The sequence below is a fragment of the Thalassophryne amazonica genome, chromosome 23 (assembly GCF_902500255.1).
Source record: "Thalassophryne amazonica chromosome 23, fThaAma1.1, whole genome shotgun sequence".
Classification (NCBI taxonomy): domain Eukaryota; kingdom Metazoa; phylum Chordata; class Actinopteri; order Batrachoidiformes; family Batrachoididae; genus Thalassophryne; species Thalassophryne amazonica.
The window spans coordinates 16,619,108-16,639,761 of NC_047125.1; positions in this window are offsets into that span (position 1 = coordinate 16,619,108).

Here is a 20,654-nt window from a genome sequence, read left to right on the forward strand (position 1 = left end):
TTTTCCCCTCTGCGGACAGTTCTTGGGCTGCGCGCTATGACATTTGTTTACGCATAGCGGTCAGGTATAGCCAGGTACCGTCGACGTAAATCTACGATACCGGCCCCGTATCACCCCGGTAAAGTGATAATAATATTGAATAACTAATATTTTGCTATATTTTCCAGTATTTCTTTTTATTTTTTGATAACTCTCACATCTGAGGGGGCGGGACTGATGACGCCCCCTCGTGGCGCCAGGTCCGATGTGATTGTACCTGTACTTGGATCTGTTGCTCACTGGGGTTAACTGATTAAAAAAAATGAATATGTTAATTTACTGTGTGCATCAACTAATAGCTTGTATGTGTTTGTGTGTGCGTTTATTGCCTCTCTGAAAACTCGCTAAATTTACTTTTTAAAGAAAAAACAAAAGGTGTATTTTTAAAGCCCCTCCTATCCAGTTAATTGAAGCAGTTAAATCAGGGGACGGGCAGCGCTCGGAGGGGGTCTTGCCCGGGGAGTAATTCAGTGTAGAACCGCCACTGAATAGAATGTTTTATTTCTGGTATTTTCGAACAACAGAATGTATGCCACTTACAGAGAGACTGCTTTTCAAACCAACTACCACCAAAATCCCTTTAGCAATTAATGACACCTGCACCATGGGATGCATGTCCTGCTTGGAAGAAAACAACAACAACAAAAAAAAAAACTGGGAATGTCAACCTGAGCACGATGCTTCAAGAAGCCCATTGATTCTGCATTCTCCTCTGTTATCTATTCTTGCTCCATTTCTGTCAAGAATAAATATAGAGTGTTGTGATGTGACATGTTTTTGCTTGACAAATAAATGTCGTCGCTAAGCATGCATCGCCTTCCTACTCGAAGGCAATAAAGATTTTTTTCTCCCGTTGTTTTGGCTGCCGCATGTTAACACTTTAGGTTCAGAAATTATTCCCTAATGACGAGCCCCGGCTTTGATATATCGGATGTAGGGAAAAATTACAGAGTGGTCTGCCACGATTTGGGAACCCACTATTATTTACACTCTGATTGACACAAAACACAGTTAAAAGAACCCAGAATTCTGTGCAACAAAACTGATGATTATGAGATGCCCAAGAGAAAGCGGTGGAATAACAACACAGAAGTAGGCTGTGATTCTCTGCCAGTGGAAAAAAAACAAAAATCTACAAGAATTCTAATGTTGTGATTTACATATTGTGATTACTCTGACTGCGTTTGGAGAATGTGATGTTACAAAAAGTTAAGTACACAATGCATTGTGTAGTTTCTTTGGAGCCACAGCACCGGATTTCTTTTGCAGTTGCAAAGGAGGTAGAAAGTGAAGCTATTCAACCTTATGTGCCAACGTTTTGATAAGCACAAAGAGACATCTTAACCACTTGTCAGTCAGCTATCGTAGCGGAGGAGCCGGCAGACAGACAGCCTATCAAAACAAACAACCAGCACTCCTCCAATAACCCTTCTTGGAATAAACAGACAAAAGCAGCAAGAGAGGCAATAACCGGCATGCTAGACCTGTTCCGCTCATGCCAGCACGCCAACCAATTGGCCGCCAAGGCGCCCAAATGATATTATGCATGTGGAGGCCCGGCCCCATCAAGTGTAAATAAGCATTTCCCCTCTTGCCGTTGGGTGTAATAACCCGGTGTCAGGTCGCCACAATGAAAGCAGAGAGCGAGAGGCAGCAATCAGACAACCTTTGTCTCGCAGAGATGGAGGGCCACCGCTGCACACATGACCAACCAATCACCACGGGACAGTGATTGATGTCTCATCCTGCTTTGAAATCTATCACCCTGACCCAGTGGCTGCCCAAGCTCCTTGCCTGACAGATTGTTAAACTTCGCTTAATATGCACCAGCCCACTATATAGCTCATTATTCCTTATCGTGTGGGCACGCGGTGTGTAAACACAGATCACACCCGTGTGTAATAGTACACCGTGTCCATGATGCGATACAATTTGTGGAATGCTGAAAAATTAACAATAAGGACTTGGAGATGACAGGCCTTGGACGGCAGTTTGTGGTTCCACACTTTGGGTGATGGACAGACATGTCACAGCAACAAGGTTTATTTCCAGCTACTGATTGAATGCAGTCAAGATTTTGCAACTGCATTCACGTGATGGCGGCGTGCACCAGATGGTAAAGTTCATGTTCCATTTGTCTTAAACGACAGAACAGGTTTTTTTTTTTTTTGCCACCGCTACCTCAGTTGCTGATTAGAGCTGGAAACGTTAAATGCTTGAAACCTTTTTCTAATTCCTACAACTGCAAGTGTAACAGAGGCCAGCAGGTGGCCCCAAGGCCAAAAGGGGCTGTCGCGATACATGTTGGGGCCTGCGGGTTTTAGCGATGCAGGCTGCACAAGGACTCTGGGTTGCTGATTAATTGTCAATGGTCAAAGATGGACAGCAGCGTATGACCTCTTCTAGTACCGCTGCAATGTGTTTGGGATCAGATAAACAGGAATTATTTGTATGGCAACACAAGAAACTAAGATGTAATACCATTTACATGGAGCTTCCTGTTTTATGTGATATGCACAGTGCTAAAATGCTGTTTAATCCTTCAGTTAGTTATATCTTTGCCCGCCTTGCAGTTATATTGAAATCCTTAACACCATTCCAACACTGTGGCCATGCAGCATGATTCTGTGTTGAAGATACCAGCGATTGGAAGGGGCCAACTGGATGCCTATATACCACCTAGCTAGAGCAGATAGACGGCTGCTGTCTGGAGGTGAGGATAGAGTCTGACTGAATTGACACTCCAAAGTGACAGCTTGGCATCGATTTCCTTGAAGGTGAAAGTGATTCTTATTGAACCTTATTCGACACGCAAAGCCAAACTGAGCAAAATCAGTAAATATGCATCGCCTTCCTACTCGAATGCAATAAGTATGATATTGTTGAAGTTATACATGGTTGATGAAGCATTGCAAATTATTTGGCGATGGTCTTGTCTGCCATGATGGCAGCTGTGGACATCATTTAGTAACAGCCTGTTGAAAAAAATAACAGGTTTAGTAGCATGTGCTGATGCAAGTATTTTGGGTCCCCTGTGGTGATCAAATCGGCAGACCTGAAATCCATCCTTATCTCTTGCGAGAAATCATCAACCAGACGTATCTTGCAACTATGCCCAAGTCAAGTCATTGGATTCCTCAGCAAAGAGGAACTTAGATCTGGCAGAGGATAGCACACCAGATGATTGCAGTGCTGTAGAAGACAGAACCCCATAGTGCATCCCTGCCTATGCAGTATTGTCACATCAACCTGAAGAAGACGTGTGTGTGTCAGCATCCACCCAACATGGTCAACCCAAAGCTTCCTTCTGTGGAACGGCACGGACAGGTCCTGGAGAACCTGACCCACTTTCCATACCTGGCCAGTTCACACCCATGTTTGCAACAACACAGGCCTTACCAAACTGTAATTATGGCAACCCTGGTGTACGGATCTAAGACCTGGTCCACCTACTGGCACCACCTGAAGATGCTCAAGCGATTCCACCAATGCTGCCTGAGGACCATACGACACACCAGGTGGGAAGACTACCATACCAAGAACAGCGTCCTGGCTAAAGCCAAACTCCAGAGCATGGAGTGTGTCACCATCAAGAACCAGCTTCTTTGGGTGGATCACGTTAAGATGGATGACGGCTGACTTTCCAAGCAGATCTCAGGTGAACGAAGGAAAATGGTCCAGAGGAGGGCAGAATAAACTGCTATAAAGACCTCCTGAAGCACAACCTCAAGAGCTGCTCTATCAACTTGAAGACCTGGGAAAGAACCGGGAGGGAACAGGCCACACAGGAGTGAAAGACTTTGAAAAAATGTGGGCAAACAACACAGAGGAGGAGAAATCGGAAGGAGAGCAAGCTCCTGACCGGCAGAAGCTTCAAGACTGGGCCTGTTCATTCATCTCCACGTCCACCATCCTGTCCAGCCACTGATCAAGAGACAATCGTTCTCGCTGTAGAGGGATTGGTCACTTGATACCAGTGCATTCTCGCCCGATACCCCAGACTGAAGATAACCAGTTACTGCATTTGCTCACCATTTCATGCTCATATTCCATAATCATGTAGTAAAGCCAGAAGCTCTCGAAACATCGTGCAAATGTTTCCACAGAGCCCCCAGAAAAATGAATGTCACTGTTGAGGTATATGGACCTGCCAAAGACCTCATGAAGTAAGTGACAGGACCTGATACTGGACAGATCAATCAATCGCCTCCGTCCAATTTAAAAATAATAAAATAAAATCTCTCATTTAGCACAATTGAGAGACAAAGAAACAAAGTGGAGCGACACGACTTGTTGTGCACTCACACATTTCAAAACACACCTGACCATCAGAAACAAAATTCTCTGGTTTGATGAGACAAAGATTGACCTTTTTGGCATGAATACCAGGCATCATGTTCGAAGAAACCAGGCATCATCCCTACCGTGAAGCATGGTGGTGGCAGCATCATGCTGTGGAGATGTTTTTCAGTGGCAGGAACTGGGAGACTCGTCAGGATTGAGAGAAAGATGAATGAAATGTACAGAGACATCCTGGATGAAAACCTGCTCCAGTGCACTTTTGACCTCAGGCTGGGGTGGCGGTTCATCAATCAGCAGGACAATGACCCAAAGCACACAGCCAAGATATCAAAGAAGTGGCTTCAGGACAACTCTGTGAATGTCCTCGAGTAGCCCAGCACAGACCTGAATCTGACTGAACATCTCTGGAGAGATCAGAAAATGGCTGTGCACTGACATTTCCCATCCAACCTGATGGAGCTTGAGAGGTGCTGCAAAATGGAATGGGCAAAACTGCCCAAAGATAAGTGCACCAAGTATGTGGCATCACATTCAAGAAGATTTGAGGCTGTAATTGCTGGCAAAGGTCCATCAACAAAGTACTGAGCAAAGGCTGTGAATACTTATGTGCATGTGATTTCTTGTTTTTTATTTTCATTAAATTTGCAGAAATTTAAAAAAATTGTCATTATGGGGTTCTGTCAGTAGAATTTTGAGGGAAACAATTAATTTACTCCATTTTAGAATAAAGCTGCAACATAAAATGTGGAAAAAGTACTTTCTGGAAGCACCTTACATTAGCTCAAAGTACTGGAACAACAAGTTCAATACAGTTTCTTTTGCTCAACTAAAAAAAAGAATTATGTATTTAATTAATCACATGATTTCAACCAGTTCCACAAAGGGTGATTGTTTAAATCTGAAAGACTGTACATAATTAAGTTTAAGAATTTGTTACAATTTGCTTCCCCACCTAAACATCCAAGTTTTATGTGACCATCTGATATAACTAGATGACAAATATTTATTTTTCGCATCTGATGTTTTATGGACACTGTACAGGACTGTCGTGGTGAAAAAAAGAGCTAAGCCAGAAGGTGAGGATCTTAATGGCCATGAACTTTTGGTTTTGACTAAAACAATAAGATCACAGATACAAATGGTGGAAATGAGGATCATCCATTGGGTATCTGGGTTTACACTCTGGGAAAGTTTGAGAAGCTCAACAGTCCATCCCTTCTTTGCATCAAAAGGAGGCAGCAGAGGTTGTTTGGGCATCTGGTCGTGTTCCTTGGGAGGACTTCCAAGCATGTCCAACTGGGAAGATGCCCAAGGAAAGACCCAGGACACACTGCAGGGATTAAATTCCCGGCTGGGTTGGGGACACCTAGTAATTCCAAGGCTTTTCCCTATCCTCTGCCAGGACTTGGCCTATATGCAACATGAGTATGATGAAACAAAATAATGTCCAGTTCAATTAATTCTCCTTTGTAGCAAAAATCAAAACCAAATACCTTCAACATTAATCCCAGACTGAACAGCTAACAACTGTAACATGTGAAACTCTATCAAATGCACCAATCTGTGGTATTGTAGCAAACACACCTCCCGCAGAAAACACATTCATTCATATTTACATTCAGTGTGGTTCAGGTCGCTGCATCTGCAAAATCTTTTTTGTTTCTGTCAAGAGAACACCTCCAATGTTTGTTTCAATTTATTCAGCATTTTTGCTTTTTCAGTCAAAAGAGTCCAGATAGCTTCATGTTTGAGTTCATGCTCAAACAACATAGATTTGCAAATTCAGTTTTTGAGTTGGATGCTTCATTGGAACCAATACCTTATGGAAGCAGCATGTTAAAACACATTATTTCTTGCGTTTTATCATTTTAAGAGACTTTTTTTTTTTTGAAGGAAGGGCCAGGCTGTGATTCAAGCTGACTCAGATTTCAATGAAACATGGCTCAGAGATGGAACCTGTCAAGAAACAAACTATCCCAAATTTTTTCAACTGAAAACCAAATGGTGACCATGCCAGGAGTCATCAAAGTTCAAGGCAAAAATACACAAAAACTGATATGTCATTAAATTCCCATCTTTCAAGTGGTGTAATGTTCAGCGCCAAGCCAGTTCAACTATCAAATGACGTATGGAGGCAAACTCTTTCATCTCACATACATATTAGGTTGGGGGATTGATGGCACCAAATATAGGGGGCTGCTCAAAATCTGGTCATTTTGAGAAATCGGCTGTATTTAAAGCCACATAACCCTCTGCGCCATCAAGGCCCCAACCAGATTTCAATGTTTCACTGTTATCGACAAACACAGGCTCTACTCTATCAAATGCAACTGAAAAAACATTGGGGTCTTGATGGCGCTGGCCACCAGGGGGCGCCAAAGTACTGAAATTGCCCAGTTTTGAGGAGGTTTAGCACCACCTGGTGGCCCTTTTGTTAAACAATCATAGTCATCTTAGTCAAGCCTCTGGGAACTCTACACCCCCAATAACACTGAGGCTCTACTGAGATCCCTTCTGTGGGTTCAGACAGAGAAGAATAATGGTCTTGATGGGTGGCTCATGACTCCCAGTCATTCTGAACTCTAAAAATACAACAGATAAACACCGCCCCCCCCCCCCCCAAAGTACAGCTGACCCTGCATTACGTCTTTGCAAAATGTGGCAGATAGTCAACTGGATATTCTGATGCTTTCAATGAGAGATGATGGAAAATTCCACCACTGTTGGCTGTGAGAGCTGCAGCCTCACACTGTGATATCACATGCTACAAGAGGGAGTTAGCTGCATTGCTTTCCTGTTTGTATTCAACTCAAAATGTGTGTCCAAGTTTCAGGCAAGAAATTGATTATTGTTGTTATCCTTTATCAGAGAAAACAGGATCTCAGAATAGTCCATTTTTCCACAAATTGATGATATGGTGAGGTCTCAGGGAATTCAAACTGCATTTTTCTGAACATTAAACATCAGTTATCAAAGTTAAGTATATCAGAGGCTTGATTGACAATTTTTTTTCAGATGACAAGGGCTATAAAAATTAAACTTATCAATTAATGCATTGATCCATGCCATATTAATTTTTTTTTTTCAATTTGGAAATGGGGTAAACGTTAGTTGCTTTCAAGCTTAAAGATCATTCACATTACTCCTGACGATCCCAGCTCCTGCACTACACATTCTGTTCAACTCTAAATGTTTGACGGGATTTATAACAGCTAAACGCTCCACAGGTGGAATTTATCTATATCATTAAAGCTGATTTACTGTGTGTAATGTTGGGGGGGAAAAAAAACGTTCACCTTCTTTCAAAACCCGTTGGATCATATCAAGGCAGCAAATGAGGTTAAAACCTCTTTGAGCATCATCCAGTTCACGCCGGCTCTGTTTTGATCCAAAATCTCTCGCAGCACAGTGTGTATCCCTGCAAGTACAAGTGGGCTTTCAATGCATGCATATTCAAACAGAGTGAAAGAGATTTAAGATCATAGTGCTCAAAATGTGTTTTCATCACAGATTGTAAAATAATTAAACTGCGAGAAGTGTCTGTAAGTTGATATAATTTGGGTTTGAATGAGCTGCACAGACTTCTATGGAAAGATTTTAGTGTGGTGAAATAATGTGGCAATGAAATTAACGCTAACATTAATTAGCATGATGCATTATTTGCTTGGAATTGACCGTAACCAGCTACGTTGAATAACTGGGCCATGGAAGTAATTAAATGCAGCATTTGCTCATGAGAATTGGTAAGAAAACATGTGAAAAAGTAATGCACAAAAATCCATACATATCGCAACACATTTTGCAGCCAATTTTGTGTCCATCCCATGTATTTTACAGCTGGCAGCAGTCATGACATCACCAAAAACAAGATGTCCGATTGTCTGAGCATCAAAGATGAGATGATGTCTTGGCTAACCAAAAATCTCGTGTTAACCTGTACGCAAATGCACATTTTTGAACATTAAATGCTCAGCACACTTTGTGCATGAACATTTGTAGGAATATCTAAAAAAATAATGCACATAACGTTTTGTAGCATATCACACGGAACACATCATGTGGTCAAGTTGCAGCCACAATTAGGATGATGAATTAATTATGTGAAAAAGGCACATTTGGACTATCCTGCATTGTCTTACATACTTGCATAGGTTACAGGAGAAGTCTGCCCAGCACAAACTGAGCCCCAGTTGTGAACTCGGCTGGGACTACCCTACACCTACCCGACATAAACCTTATCCCGGACCGAGTTTTTAACCCAGACTGAGTTCTCTGGACGGCCAAGTTCTCATTACCCTTACATGCTATAGCTACTTGTTTTATAAGTACTAACACCATGATCGCATGGCATTCCTTCAGGAAGTCACGGTGAATGGGTAGACATGTGAGCCAGCAATGGAATGCAATAATAAAGACTAAAGGAAAGGACGTGAAAGTTGCAAAATGGACAACTTACTAACAACAACTGTTCTGTATTTTCACAGTTCCAAATTCCGCGAACAATTAGAATGTGCATAATCACAATTACATCAGTTCCTCCTCTGCAAAAGTACTTCATCTTCAATTATTTTGATGCTGCTTTCAATATTTCTTGCAATTAAAGTCAGCCAAAGCTGATTACGGCACTCCAGCCTGCAAGTCTTTGAGGGCACGTGTTGGGTGCAAGCGTTTTTCGGTGATAAAAGCTCAATATTTATGACATCATTTATGTATTTTTTGGGCTTGAAGATGTAATGAAACAACGTGAGGACTGCAGAACTGTTCCTTAAGCAAATTAAAAACGTAATAATCTACGAATGAAGCTACCCTTTGCAATTAGCATGGGCTTTAAACGTAAAGCCATTAAGATATTATCTGCAAAGCCTGCAGCTGGTGTGATTGAAGCTGCTCGTAACGTTTATCGGAGGTGTGATTACCGTGACATTACCGCAGAGTCTTAATCTCAGTTAGAAGCTCAGTGACATGCTGCATATTTAATTATGAGCCACGATTATCGACACATGTGTGACCTATGTCAATTCTGCAACAGCTACAAGTGCATGCATGGATATGTCAAGGTATATATATGCAGTTAAACACATATGTAGAATATGAAAAATGACAAATTTAATGGGTTCTCCTGAGTATTTCCATCAGGTTTTATGGAATTGCTTCCTGCCAACAAACACACAAAAGAAGGCAAAACAAGGCCCATTGTTGAGATTAAAAAGAGACATCCTGCAGCTATAGGTGCCTCTGAATAAATTATTCATTGCACAAATATTCTTATTTCAATATAACTGACTTGAATGCAGTAATGTGTTCTCAGTACGTGTCAATCCAGTGCTGGTTTGTAACATTGACCTCAGAGGTCATGTTTTTATCAGTTTTTGTTTTCGCAATTTTATTGAAAAGTGAATATGAGACTTTTTTTTTTTTCCATGAAGTTGATAGAAATTACTTTCACCGAAAGAAAGGAAATAGGTGACATTGTGTTGGATCTGCAGTCAATAACAATTTGGCCAAATGATCCAGGTTTTTGGGACGTGACCAGATTTCAACAACCAATGATATGGAAAATGGAAAAACATCAACGCCGTAATCCTTAAATTTACATTTCAGGCCTGCAACACACTCCAAAAAAGTTCAAACAGGGACATTTTATCCTTGATATGAGGATTGAATCACCACTAACAGCCAGCTTCGTGGAGACAAGTCAGCAGATGGATACATGTGCATTCCCAAGTCAATTAATTCGTCTTGGACTTGGTCTTACATACAGTATGGTAGATCTGTGTCACGTAGGCAGTTCTCAAAAACTGAGTGACCATACTGGAAGGAGACAAGTGAGGGAAGCCACCAAGACCAACAGACAGCTCTGCAAGAATTATTGGCTTCTGTGGATGTGAGTGGAGAAACTGGGAAATGGTGCACATTTGCCCATACCACTTCCATTTATAGCTTCATGTTGGAGTGGAGTCGACAGTATTATAAAACAAGATAACCGATCAAACCTCGGCTATGTTTTCCATGTGCCTTCTGGGAAACTGCAGCTGAAATTTTGTGTTCCTTATAAGAGACCCCCCCTCTATACCACATCATCATGAAGGTGAAAACTGGCAATTGTGAGTCAGTTCACTAACTGCACCAAGGTGACCACCTGTGCCAACAGCTTCTAAGGTTAGCTTTTAATTTCAGATTGTTCATTATTGGTCAATACACCATGCTGAAATAACTGTTGTTCCAAAATCTGGGAATCTGGTCATGAAGAATCATAGCCACCATGGCTAAGTGACCACCTAGCTAACAGTAATCACCATTGCAGATGATGCTATTATTTGCTTGTGTGTGATAGATGATGACAATCTGGAGTGTCTGGGTTTGACTGTGTGCAACAGATGTGTTGAACTTGACGACACATTCACTAATTTTGGCCGTGACATTCATGTCTGCAGATCATCATCCTTTGAGATCAGAAGTAATCATGGAAGAGTTTATGACGTCCTTAGGACGTTGGGCAAAGGTCTTGGGTGATGATGATATATTTGATGCAGAATGAAGCTCCAAGACTTTAGGGTCTGGTGCTTCCCATCTTAATGTGTGGTTGTGAAATCTGGAAGATAACTAGTGATCTAAGGTGATGGATAGATGTGTTTGGTATTTGTCCTCTTTGGAGGATTCTTGGGTACCACTGGAATGACTGTGTGTCAAACAAGTGGATCCATTTGTAGACTTGACTGAGGCATATCACTTGCAAGGTGAGCAAATGTCAACTATAAGCAAGCACAATTCCAAGTCCACCTTATGTTGACTTAACATATATCGTTTGCTAAAATGGAGTATGTGCAGGTGGGAAACTAGAGTGTGAAACTTTTTAGCCATGGTGTATATAAACTCATGCCCAGTTACCTCAACCTCCGATAAAAATACCTCCACACACAAAGGGGTAACATTTTGCATCGCCTTGTTATTCTGTAGACATCACCATCCCTCTATCTGGTAAGTTCAATAGTTGTGCTTCTTTTCCCCCCCCCACAGTCGATAACACATCAAAATATCAAACAACGTTTTAGTCTAACGTGGGATATCTGGTGCCGTTCCCGTGCTGAAACGCACTCAGTTTTTCTGGGTGCTTTTATGCCGGAGATGAAAGGATAGGGAGGCTTCTGTTTTCACCTGACTGCATTAAAGATCAAGGTGTGTAATGAGGCAAGCTGAAAGGTGGACAGTTCACATGATGAAAGTGTTGGCTGTTTTGGGTACACCGAAAAGATATCTGCAACCCTGAAATTCGCTGTCACAGCGGCGACAATTACGGCTGCGTAAGAACCACTTGATCTCTGCTCACATTCATTATATACAGTAGATTAATATTTATGTGCTTCATCTGGTGTGAAATATCAAACATTTCAAAGTAAAGCTGATTGAACTTTGTAAGATTTTATAAACGCCTTATTATGGCGACAAGTTAAAAGCACCCTCTAATGTTGCACGTTTGACAGCTACAGATGGCAACATGCAGACATGGAAGTATAAAAACCCAGACAACGTAAGTGATAATTAAAGAGCGGCTTTAATTCGACTCGTATATCACTCGAAGGTTGAGTGGGACAGCAATCAACTAATGCTGTTATTATCATTGACCGCTGTAAGAGTAAAGGGCAGTCAAAAAAGGCAAAGACCCCGCAGTGATTTCATTTTCAATTGTTAATAAACACAGTGAAATGAATCTAGTGGTCATATAATCAGTCACGCTGTGCACAGCGAGAGTGTTCATCTCTGGGGCAACACAGGTGCTACAGTTTCACTGAAACATCTGTGGCTGGGTTGTAGAGTAACTGAGAAAAAAAAAATTATATAACAGATTTTTTCAATCAGTTTACGTTTGTGAGGATGATAGAGATTTATTATATTTTCATAATTTTGTACATTGTGTATTTGATAATGGTGCTCCAGAGCCATTCAACTATGTTGGCGTTACTATTAACATTACTGTTGATGATGTATATTTTTCAACAAGTGATGTAAGAACTTAATTGGTGCTATAAATGTATAATAAGGCCATGGGCCCAGATGATATACATCCGAGTTGTAAAACAATCAGTAGAACGTGTATTTTCCTCTTTATAGTACCATGAGACAATCAATTGACCAATGTGTTTTGATTGACATTTGGAAAGTAGAACATGTTATTCCAATCTTTAAAAAAGGTAAATTGTTAGCAGAAAATTATAGACCAGTAAGTCTGACGTCTCAAGTCGCTGACATCTCAATGACAGAGTCGTTGACTTCCTGGAAAATAACAATATTCTGTATGATGAACAACATGGATTTAGGAAAGCAAGGTCATGTTTAAATAATTTAATGTATACTCTCGAAGAGTGGACTAGATTTTATTATCATGGATTACCATTTGATATTTTATATTTAGCAAAGCTTTTGATTCTGTGCCTGTTACTAGATCATACAAGCTGTATAAAGCAGTAATAGGACAATTAAACTTGTGGATTGAGGATTTCCTCAGAGGTAGAAAGCAGGGCGTCTGTATAAACAGTACACGTTCATCATATCGCAGTGTTACTAGGGGAGTCCTTCAGGGTCCTGTTTTAGGACCGGTGTTATTTTATTTTTATAAATGATTTACCTGCAGTTGTAACCACTAATGTAAAAGTTTTTGCAGATGATATCAAACTTACCATCCTATTCTTTCTCTGGTTGATCATAGCAATGTAAAAAATGACACTGATAAACTTTTAGAATGGTCAAATCAATGGTTATCAGACTTCAATAGCAGCAAGTGCAAAGGTATGCACATAGGTAGCAAAAATCCATGTTATCAATACAATATGAATGGAAATGTAATTGACACTAAGTGAGGAAAAGGATTTGGGTGTACTTGTAAATGATAAGTTAAATTTTTCAAATATACGTATATGTAATGTTGCAGCCAAAGAGAATAGAGTTTTAGGTATGATCAAGAGAACTTTTAGTCACATCTCTCAAAGGAGTCTTTTTTGATTTGTATAAACCTATGTCAGACCTCAGAGTAGTTTGTCCAGGCTTGGTCACCTCATTTGCAGAGGGACAAAAATGTTTAGAGAAAGTCCAGAGGAGGGCTACAAAATTGTACCCGAGTTTGCTAATTTACCATATGAGGAACGTTTGAAGCATTTAAAACTTACCACCCTAGAAAATAGAAGAATACAGGGTGACATGATTGAAGTGTATAAAATTGTTCGTAGTCTTGAAAATGTCAGGTCAGATACCTTTTTTCAAAACAGAATTTACCAGGGCTTAAGATGCTACTCTTTCATGCTTGATGTACAAAGATGTAAATATGACTTAAGTACTTTTTTCAAATAGAATAGTAACCTTGTGGAACTGCCCTATCATGTGATTAATGCAGTGTCAATACCTTTAAGAAATATTATGATGACTTTTATGTTTAACACTTAAAATGTGTGCTTTATTGTACCTTTGGACATGTTTTTATTTTCACACAATAAATGAATTATGAATTATAATTTCAGCAGAATGTTCAGGATTTTGAACAGTTGATTCACAAACCAATTACTGAACATTTCAAGTGATTTTATTTTAGTGTTTAAATTTTGTCAAACTGTTTATATATAAACGCAACACTTTTGGTTTTGCTCCCATTTTGTATGAGATGAACTCAAAGATCTAAAACTTTTTCCACATACACAATATCACCATTTCCCTCAAATATTGTTCACAAACCAGTCTAAATCTATGATAGTGAGCAATTCTCCTTTGCTGAGATAATCCATCCCACCTCACAGGTGTGCCATATCAAGATGCTGATTAGACACCATGATTAGTGCACAGGTGTGCCTTAGACTGCCCACGATAAAAGGCCACTCTGAAAGGTGCAGTTTTATCACACAGCACAATGCCACAGATGTCGCAAGATTTGAGGGAGCGTGCAACTGGCATACTGACAGCAGGAATGTCAACCAGAGCTGTTGCTCGTGTATTGAATGTTCATTTCTCTACCATAAGCCGTCTCCAAAGGCGTTTCAGAGAATTTGGCAGTACATCCAACCAGCCTCACAACCGCAGACCACGTGTAACCACACCAGCCAGGACCCCCACATCCAGCATGTTCATCTCCAAGATCGTCTGAGACCAGCCACTCGAATAGCTGCTGAAACAATCGGTTGCATAACCAAAGAATTTCTGCACAAACTGTCAGAAACCGTCTCAGGGAAGCTCATCTGCATGCTCGTCGTCCTCATCGGGGTCTCGACCTGACTCCAGTTCGTCGTCGTAACCGACTTGAGTGGGCAAATGCTCACATTCGCTGGCGTTTGGCACGTTGGAGAGGTGTTCTCTTCACGGATGAATCCCGGTTCACACTGTCCAGGGCAGATGGCAGACAGCGTGTGTGGCGTCGTGTGGGTGAGCGGTTTTCTGATGTCAATGTTGTGGATCGAGTGGCCCATGGTGGCGGTGGGGTTATGGTATGGACAGGCATCTTATGGACGAAGAACACAGGTGCGTTTTATTGATGGCATTTTGAATGCACAGAGATACCGTGACGAGATCCTGAGGCCCATTGTTGTGCCATACATCCAAGAACATCACCTCATGTTGCAGCAGGATAATGCACGGCCCCATGTTGCAAGGATCTGTATACAATTCTTGGAAGCTGAAAATGTCCCAGTTCTTGCATGGCCAGCATACTCACCGGACATGTCACCCATTGAGCATGTTTGGGATGCTCTGGACCGGCGTATACGACAGCGTGTACCAGTTCCTGCCAATATCCAGCAACTTCGCACAGCCATTGAAGAGGAGTGGACCAACATTCCACAGGCCACAATTGACAACCTGATCAACTCTATGCGAAGGAGATGTGTTGCAGTGCATGAGGCAAATGGTGGTCACACCAGATACTGACTGGTATCCCCCCCCCAATAAAACAAAACTGCACCTTTCAGAGTGGCCTTTTATTGTGGGCAGTCTAAGGCACACCTGTGCACTAATCATGGTGTCTAATCAGCATCTTGATATGGCACACCTGTGAGGTGGGATGATTATCTCAGCAAAGGAGAAGTGCTCACTATCACAGATTTAGACTGGTTTGTGAACAATATTTGAGGGAAATGGTGATATTGTGTATGTGGAAAAAGTTTTAGATCTTTGAGTTCATCTCATACAAAATGTGAGCAAAACCAAAAGTGTTGCGTTTATATTTTTGTTGAGTATATATATATATACATATATATATATATATATATATACACACACACACACACACACACACACACACACACCACACACACACACACACACACACACACACACACATACTGGAATGAGGGAACCTGGTAGGAATGTACTGTGATTCACACTGAGCTGGGAGACAGGCTGCACCCCAAACAACAATAATAATAAATGTGCTTATGTCACACTTTTAAACAATGGATGCAAAGAACTTCATGCAAAACAATAAAAAAAGAAGCTAAAACTGTAATTAAAAAAAATAAAACATATACATTAGCAGTCTGAGGGTGATGGACGTGCTGGCATGTCAAATTCATGTTTCTGTTAATAAATCAACGAGGGAACATCACAGAGACTTCATCCGGCTACTTCCTGAAACCACACTGTGTCACCTCTAGTTTCATAATCTGTTGTACAATATCTTTGACTCGCAGCCAATCCAGGTCACATGGGTCTTTCTCTAACAGACTCATATTCAGAGTGCACAGTTGCTCTGTGCAGGAGTGAGACATTAATATTACCACTAAACCCTCAGAAATCATGCAAAAACATTCCTGTCAGCATGAATACACTTTTTTACTTTTTATTTAGTCCTACAGACAAATCCTACTGTCATAAAAAACATGTGTTTCCTTTTTCCAGGATCTACAAGCTGCTCACCCACTGAGCAAATGGGCATTTCTTTGGAGAGACTTTCCAACTCTCGAGTGACAGATACTTGTAGAGGTTTCAACATAGAGGGGAAAACAAAAAAAAATATCCAGCTGTAGGTGAGGAATGTTTTTTTTATTTATTTATATCAATGCACCACTGATCTACAGTTTTCTGCATATATTACATAACCTTTGTGAGCCAAAGACTTTGGTAAACCCAGTCATAGCACACAGTTCATCCACATGAATAAAGGTGTATTTTCAATAAATTTCAATTCAATTTAATCAGCTTATAAAGCACCAAATCACAACAAAAGCCGTCTCAAGGTGCCTCACACAGAACAGTTCAATATGAAATTTAAAATAAGTAAAAATTCAAACGTTCAAATAGATAATTAAAACACAAGTATAAATAAAACATTTAAAAAAGCTATTCATAATAAAAATAGGTTTTAAGAATTGACTTAAAAATTTCCACGGACTCCAACTGCCTCATGATCACAGGAAGACCGTTCCACAGAGCAGGTGCACCATAAGAAAAGCTCTTTACCTGCTGACTACTTCACCCTGGGAACACAGAGTAGTCCCGCATCCTGCGACTGCAAACCCAGGCCGGCACGTAGGGTTTCACCAGATCGGCCAGATAACACAACAATAAGATTTGAATTATTTTGGAAAAACGCATTGAAATTTTTGTCACATTTAGAGCCAAAATCATTCTATACACAGTGCTTCTGACAAATATGTGACATATTCTGAAAGCAGAGATTGATGTGAATATTAATTTGTGACACATGGACATGAAACTTTAAAAAAGTACCTTAAAATGAGTATAATTGAAAGTATGGTAAAATATAGAAAATCCTCCTGGACCTCAGTGGGTTAAGACAAGAATTTCCTGACATCACTGATTACCAGCAGTCAAGAACAGACGAGTGAACTCAGTTGGTCACAGAGCTTTTCCTTATCACCCACTTTGTGTGGAATAGTTAGTTTGCCCCTCAAGATAAGGCAGGTCTGATTCTGTGGACTCATTTAAGTCCAGGGTAAATCTCAGCTGGTAGAGTGTTCTGCAATATGGGTGACCAAATGAGAATGCTTCACCCCACCGGTTCTTTTCTTACGAACAATGGGAACAGACGGCAGGCTGACCCCCTGTGATCACATGGTGCAACAGCAGCTCATCTGGCTGTGGTGCTCTGATCACTTCCTCCGTCTTTTATTATGAAATATTGATGAATTTATGTGGAAATGATTGTTGTACAAAAGCTTCAGATATCTGTTGCTGAGATAGATGATGACTAGAGTGCTGTTTTAAGCAGAAAAGAGGTGATAAACTGTGAACCACAGCTGATGCACAGAAATGACATATGTGCAGTGAAGGCAAGTTGGACCGATTTTTAGGGGGCACCGTTTGGTTGGCGACACCGGAACTAAAACAAACATAAAATAGTAAGAGAAAGGAAAGCATGAATTGATGTTTTGACATCTGCCAAAGACCGCATAGATCTAATCACTGAAATGTTATGTTAGCCACCTCATTAATGTGCATATCAAAGGATAATGTTTGAGCAAAAACTACACCAAGATACTTGATCTCAGGAGAGAAACACACTGGAGGGACGCACCAGGACAGCTTGCGGAGGAAGCATAAGCAACACAACCAGTGATGCAAAGGTCTGGCTTAGTTATGTGCCCCGTTATCCATGTTTCTTACTTGTATCTCTCATCCACACATACTCTATGGTGAAAAATGCAGCTTTGACTTGGACGAGTGCTAATATGAAAATTACACCAAGCTCTCACCGTTTGATAAAGTTAATCCTCTGCATCATGTGTTCATGGCTGAATGATCCCCCATTCAGCAACGAATCATCGAATCTCAGTCAGACTGCAAAGGCGGTGAAACAGCCAAGGGCACGAAATGCTGCAGGGTATCTGTGGTATCTGGGCTAAAATTCTTCAGGCGGCTGGAGATGCTGTTCTCTTGGCATTGCAAGTAATCTTTGTTTCCATCTGGGAGACAGGTATCGTCTCAACAAACCGAAGAAAGAACATGTTGACCCTCTCTGCAAAGGAAAGGGTGATTGCCTGGAGTACAAAAAGTATAGTGGTATTACACTTCTCTCTCTGCTGGGTAAGGTATATGCAAGGGTCAATCTCAATAGGATTCAGTGCTTGTTATTTGCTGCTCAGTGACCAGTTGCAGTGTGGTTTCATGCTTCACCAGTCAACCATAGATCACATCCTAGCTCTGCAAGTACTCAATGAATGCAGACATGTTATGTTGATTTCTGCAAAGTATTTGTTTGGTTGATTGATCTGTGCTGTGAGGCATCCTGAGAATACCTGAAATCCCCAATAAGCTGCTGGACTACATAGCTGCTTTGAACATGAGCACAAAGAATTGCGAGGCAGAGTCTCAATGCTTAGACTGGTGGATGGGTAGGGTAGTTCAGCACCTTGGGTGCATTTGGAATAGCATTTGTTCTCCTCAAGGGCCAAGAACCAGCACATTTTCTATCTTACCTGCTATGCCAAAAGCTGATTGGTTCATTCAGGTGTCTGACAGCTCTTGAGTGGCTGAGCACACCTGAATGAGAAAATCAGCTTTTGGCTTAGCAGAGAGATGTGAAAATACACAGGTTAGGGATCCCTGAGGAGGACCAAGTTTGGAGAAGATAGCTTCACCAATCTTGAGTTTGCAAACAATGCTGTGATCTTGTATGGGCAGGGGTGGTGGCCAAGTGGTTAGTGCACTTGGTTTCAGTGCAGAAGGTTCGTGGTTCATATCCCACCCCTGCCACATTTCTCCATGTGAAGTGGAGTTGCGTCAGGAAGGGCATCCGGCGTAAAACCTGTGCCAATTCAACATGCAAATCCACCTTGGATTTGCTGTGGCAACCCCGAGTGCAAACAAGGGAGCAGCCAAAGGGACTTACTGCTGTGATCTTGTTCTGATAGCAGAACTTGAGAAGCTGAGTGACAAGTCAGAGTACACAGGTATATGATTATCCTGGATCAAGATTAAGAGCCAACATTTCAATGATTTCCTGGATTCAGCCAATAAAAGGGTTCAGCTTGTTCAGTGTCTTACTTATCTTGGCTCTGACATTCCCTGGCAGCTCAGGCTATGAGGTTGAAGAATGTCTGATATAAGTTTATACTCTTGAGGTCATTGGATGGAGGGGGTTGGCAGTGGAGATATTTTTCAGGGGATTGAAGGTCCAATTCTTCAAGGACATGGCACTTCCTCTTTTAATGAAAAGGATGGGAGACTTGGACTCCATATACCTACAAAAGTAGATAGACAATTTCATGTCGTTGGAATTTGGCCTCTCTGTGAAGTTCTTGGCTACCACTGGGTGACTTTGTGTCAAATGAGTCATTAGGAGTATTCATTAGGAGGATTCAGCTTCTTAAGAACTCCAGCAATTGCTTAAGGTCAAGGGGATGCCAATAGATCACCTGGCTGTTGCAGAGAGTAGATTGGCTACTTTCATGAGGTGTGCATGGACTGGTTACAAGTTTGGGTGGTTGACAGCATGCCCCCAGAACTTTCAACACTCTCTTGACCTCACCTGTCTCATGACATCCTCTTCACCTTTTCCAGTAATGAAATGCAATACGATGTGATTCACCCACAGTTTTTCAATTAACAAATTAGTATTACAAGTTGAATAATGTTACTGTATCTTACATAAAATCCAAATATTTAAAATTTTCTTTGCAATATATATTCTGCCTCATTAATGGACATCATGACACCTGCTGTGGTTTTAATATCAACACATATGTCCTCCATCGGCACATCCAAAAATCATCTCTGACTTCTCTATTCTCTTGCTGCTTGGTGGCTCCATCCTCAGCATCCTTCTCCCTATATAGCCTAGCTCCTTCCTCTGCACATCAATATGATTTCAGTAGCTGAGTTTGCCTCCAAACCTTCCTGCCTGTGCCATCCCTCTGATATGTTCATTCCTAATCCTGTCCATCATTGTTATTCACAAAGAAAATTGCAGCAGCTTCAGCTATGCCTCCTGTCTTTTTGTTCGTTCTAATGCCTCTAAACTGGTTAACATAGCTGATCTCACTACCATCTTCTAACCTCCTGGCCTTACTGTTCTGCCACTTGGTCTCTTATAATTCTACTTATCTCCTGTCCACCATAATCAGCCAGCTCTCACCTTTTACAAGTAATACGGTCAACATTCAAATTCCTGAATCTCACTTTCATACTTTGAACTTACCTCTCCTCCCACTGCCTCTGAATACATTGTCCATTTCTTCATCTTCCAACAACAGTAGCTTAATTTCTGCTGGCACCCTGTTGGAAAACAACACCGGTGGTGCTCATTGTTAACCCAGAACTTGACCAATCCAGTACTGAAATCTTATTTGTGAACTGCATGTTTGTTTTTGCAAAATTTA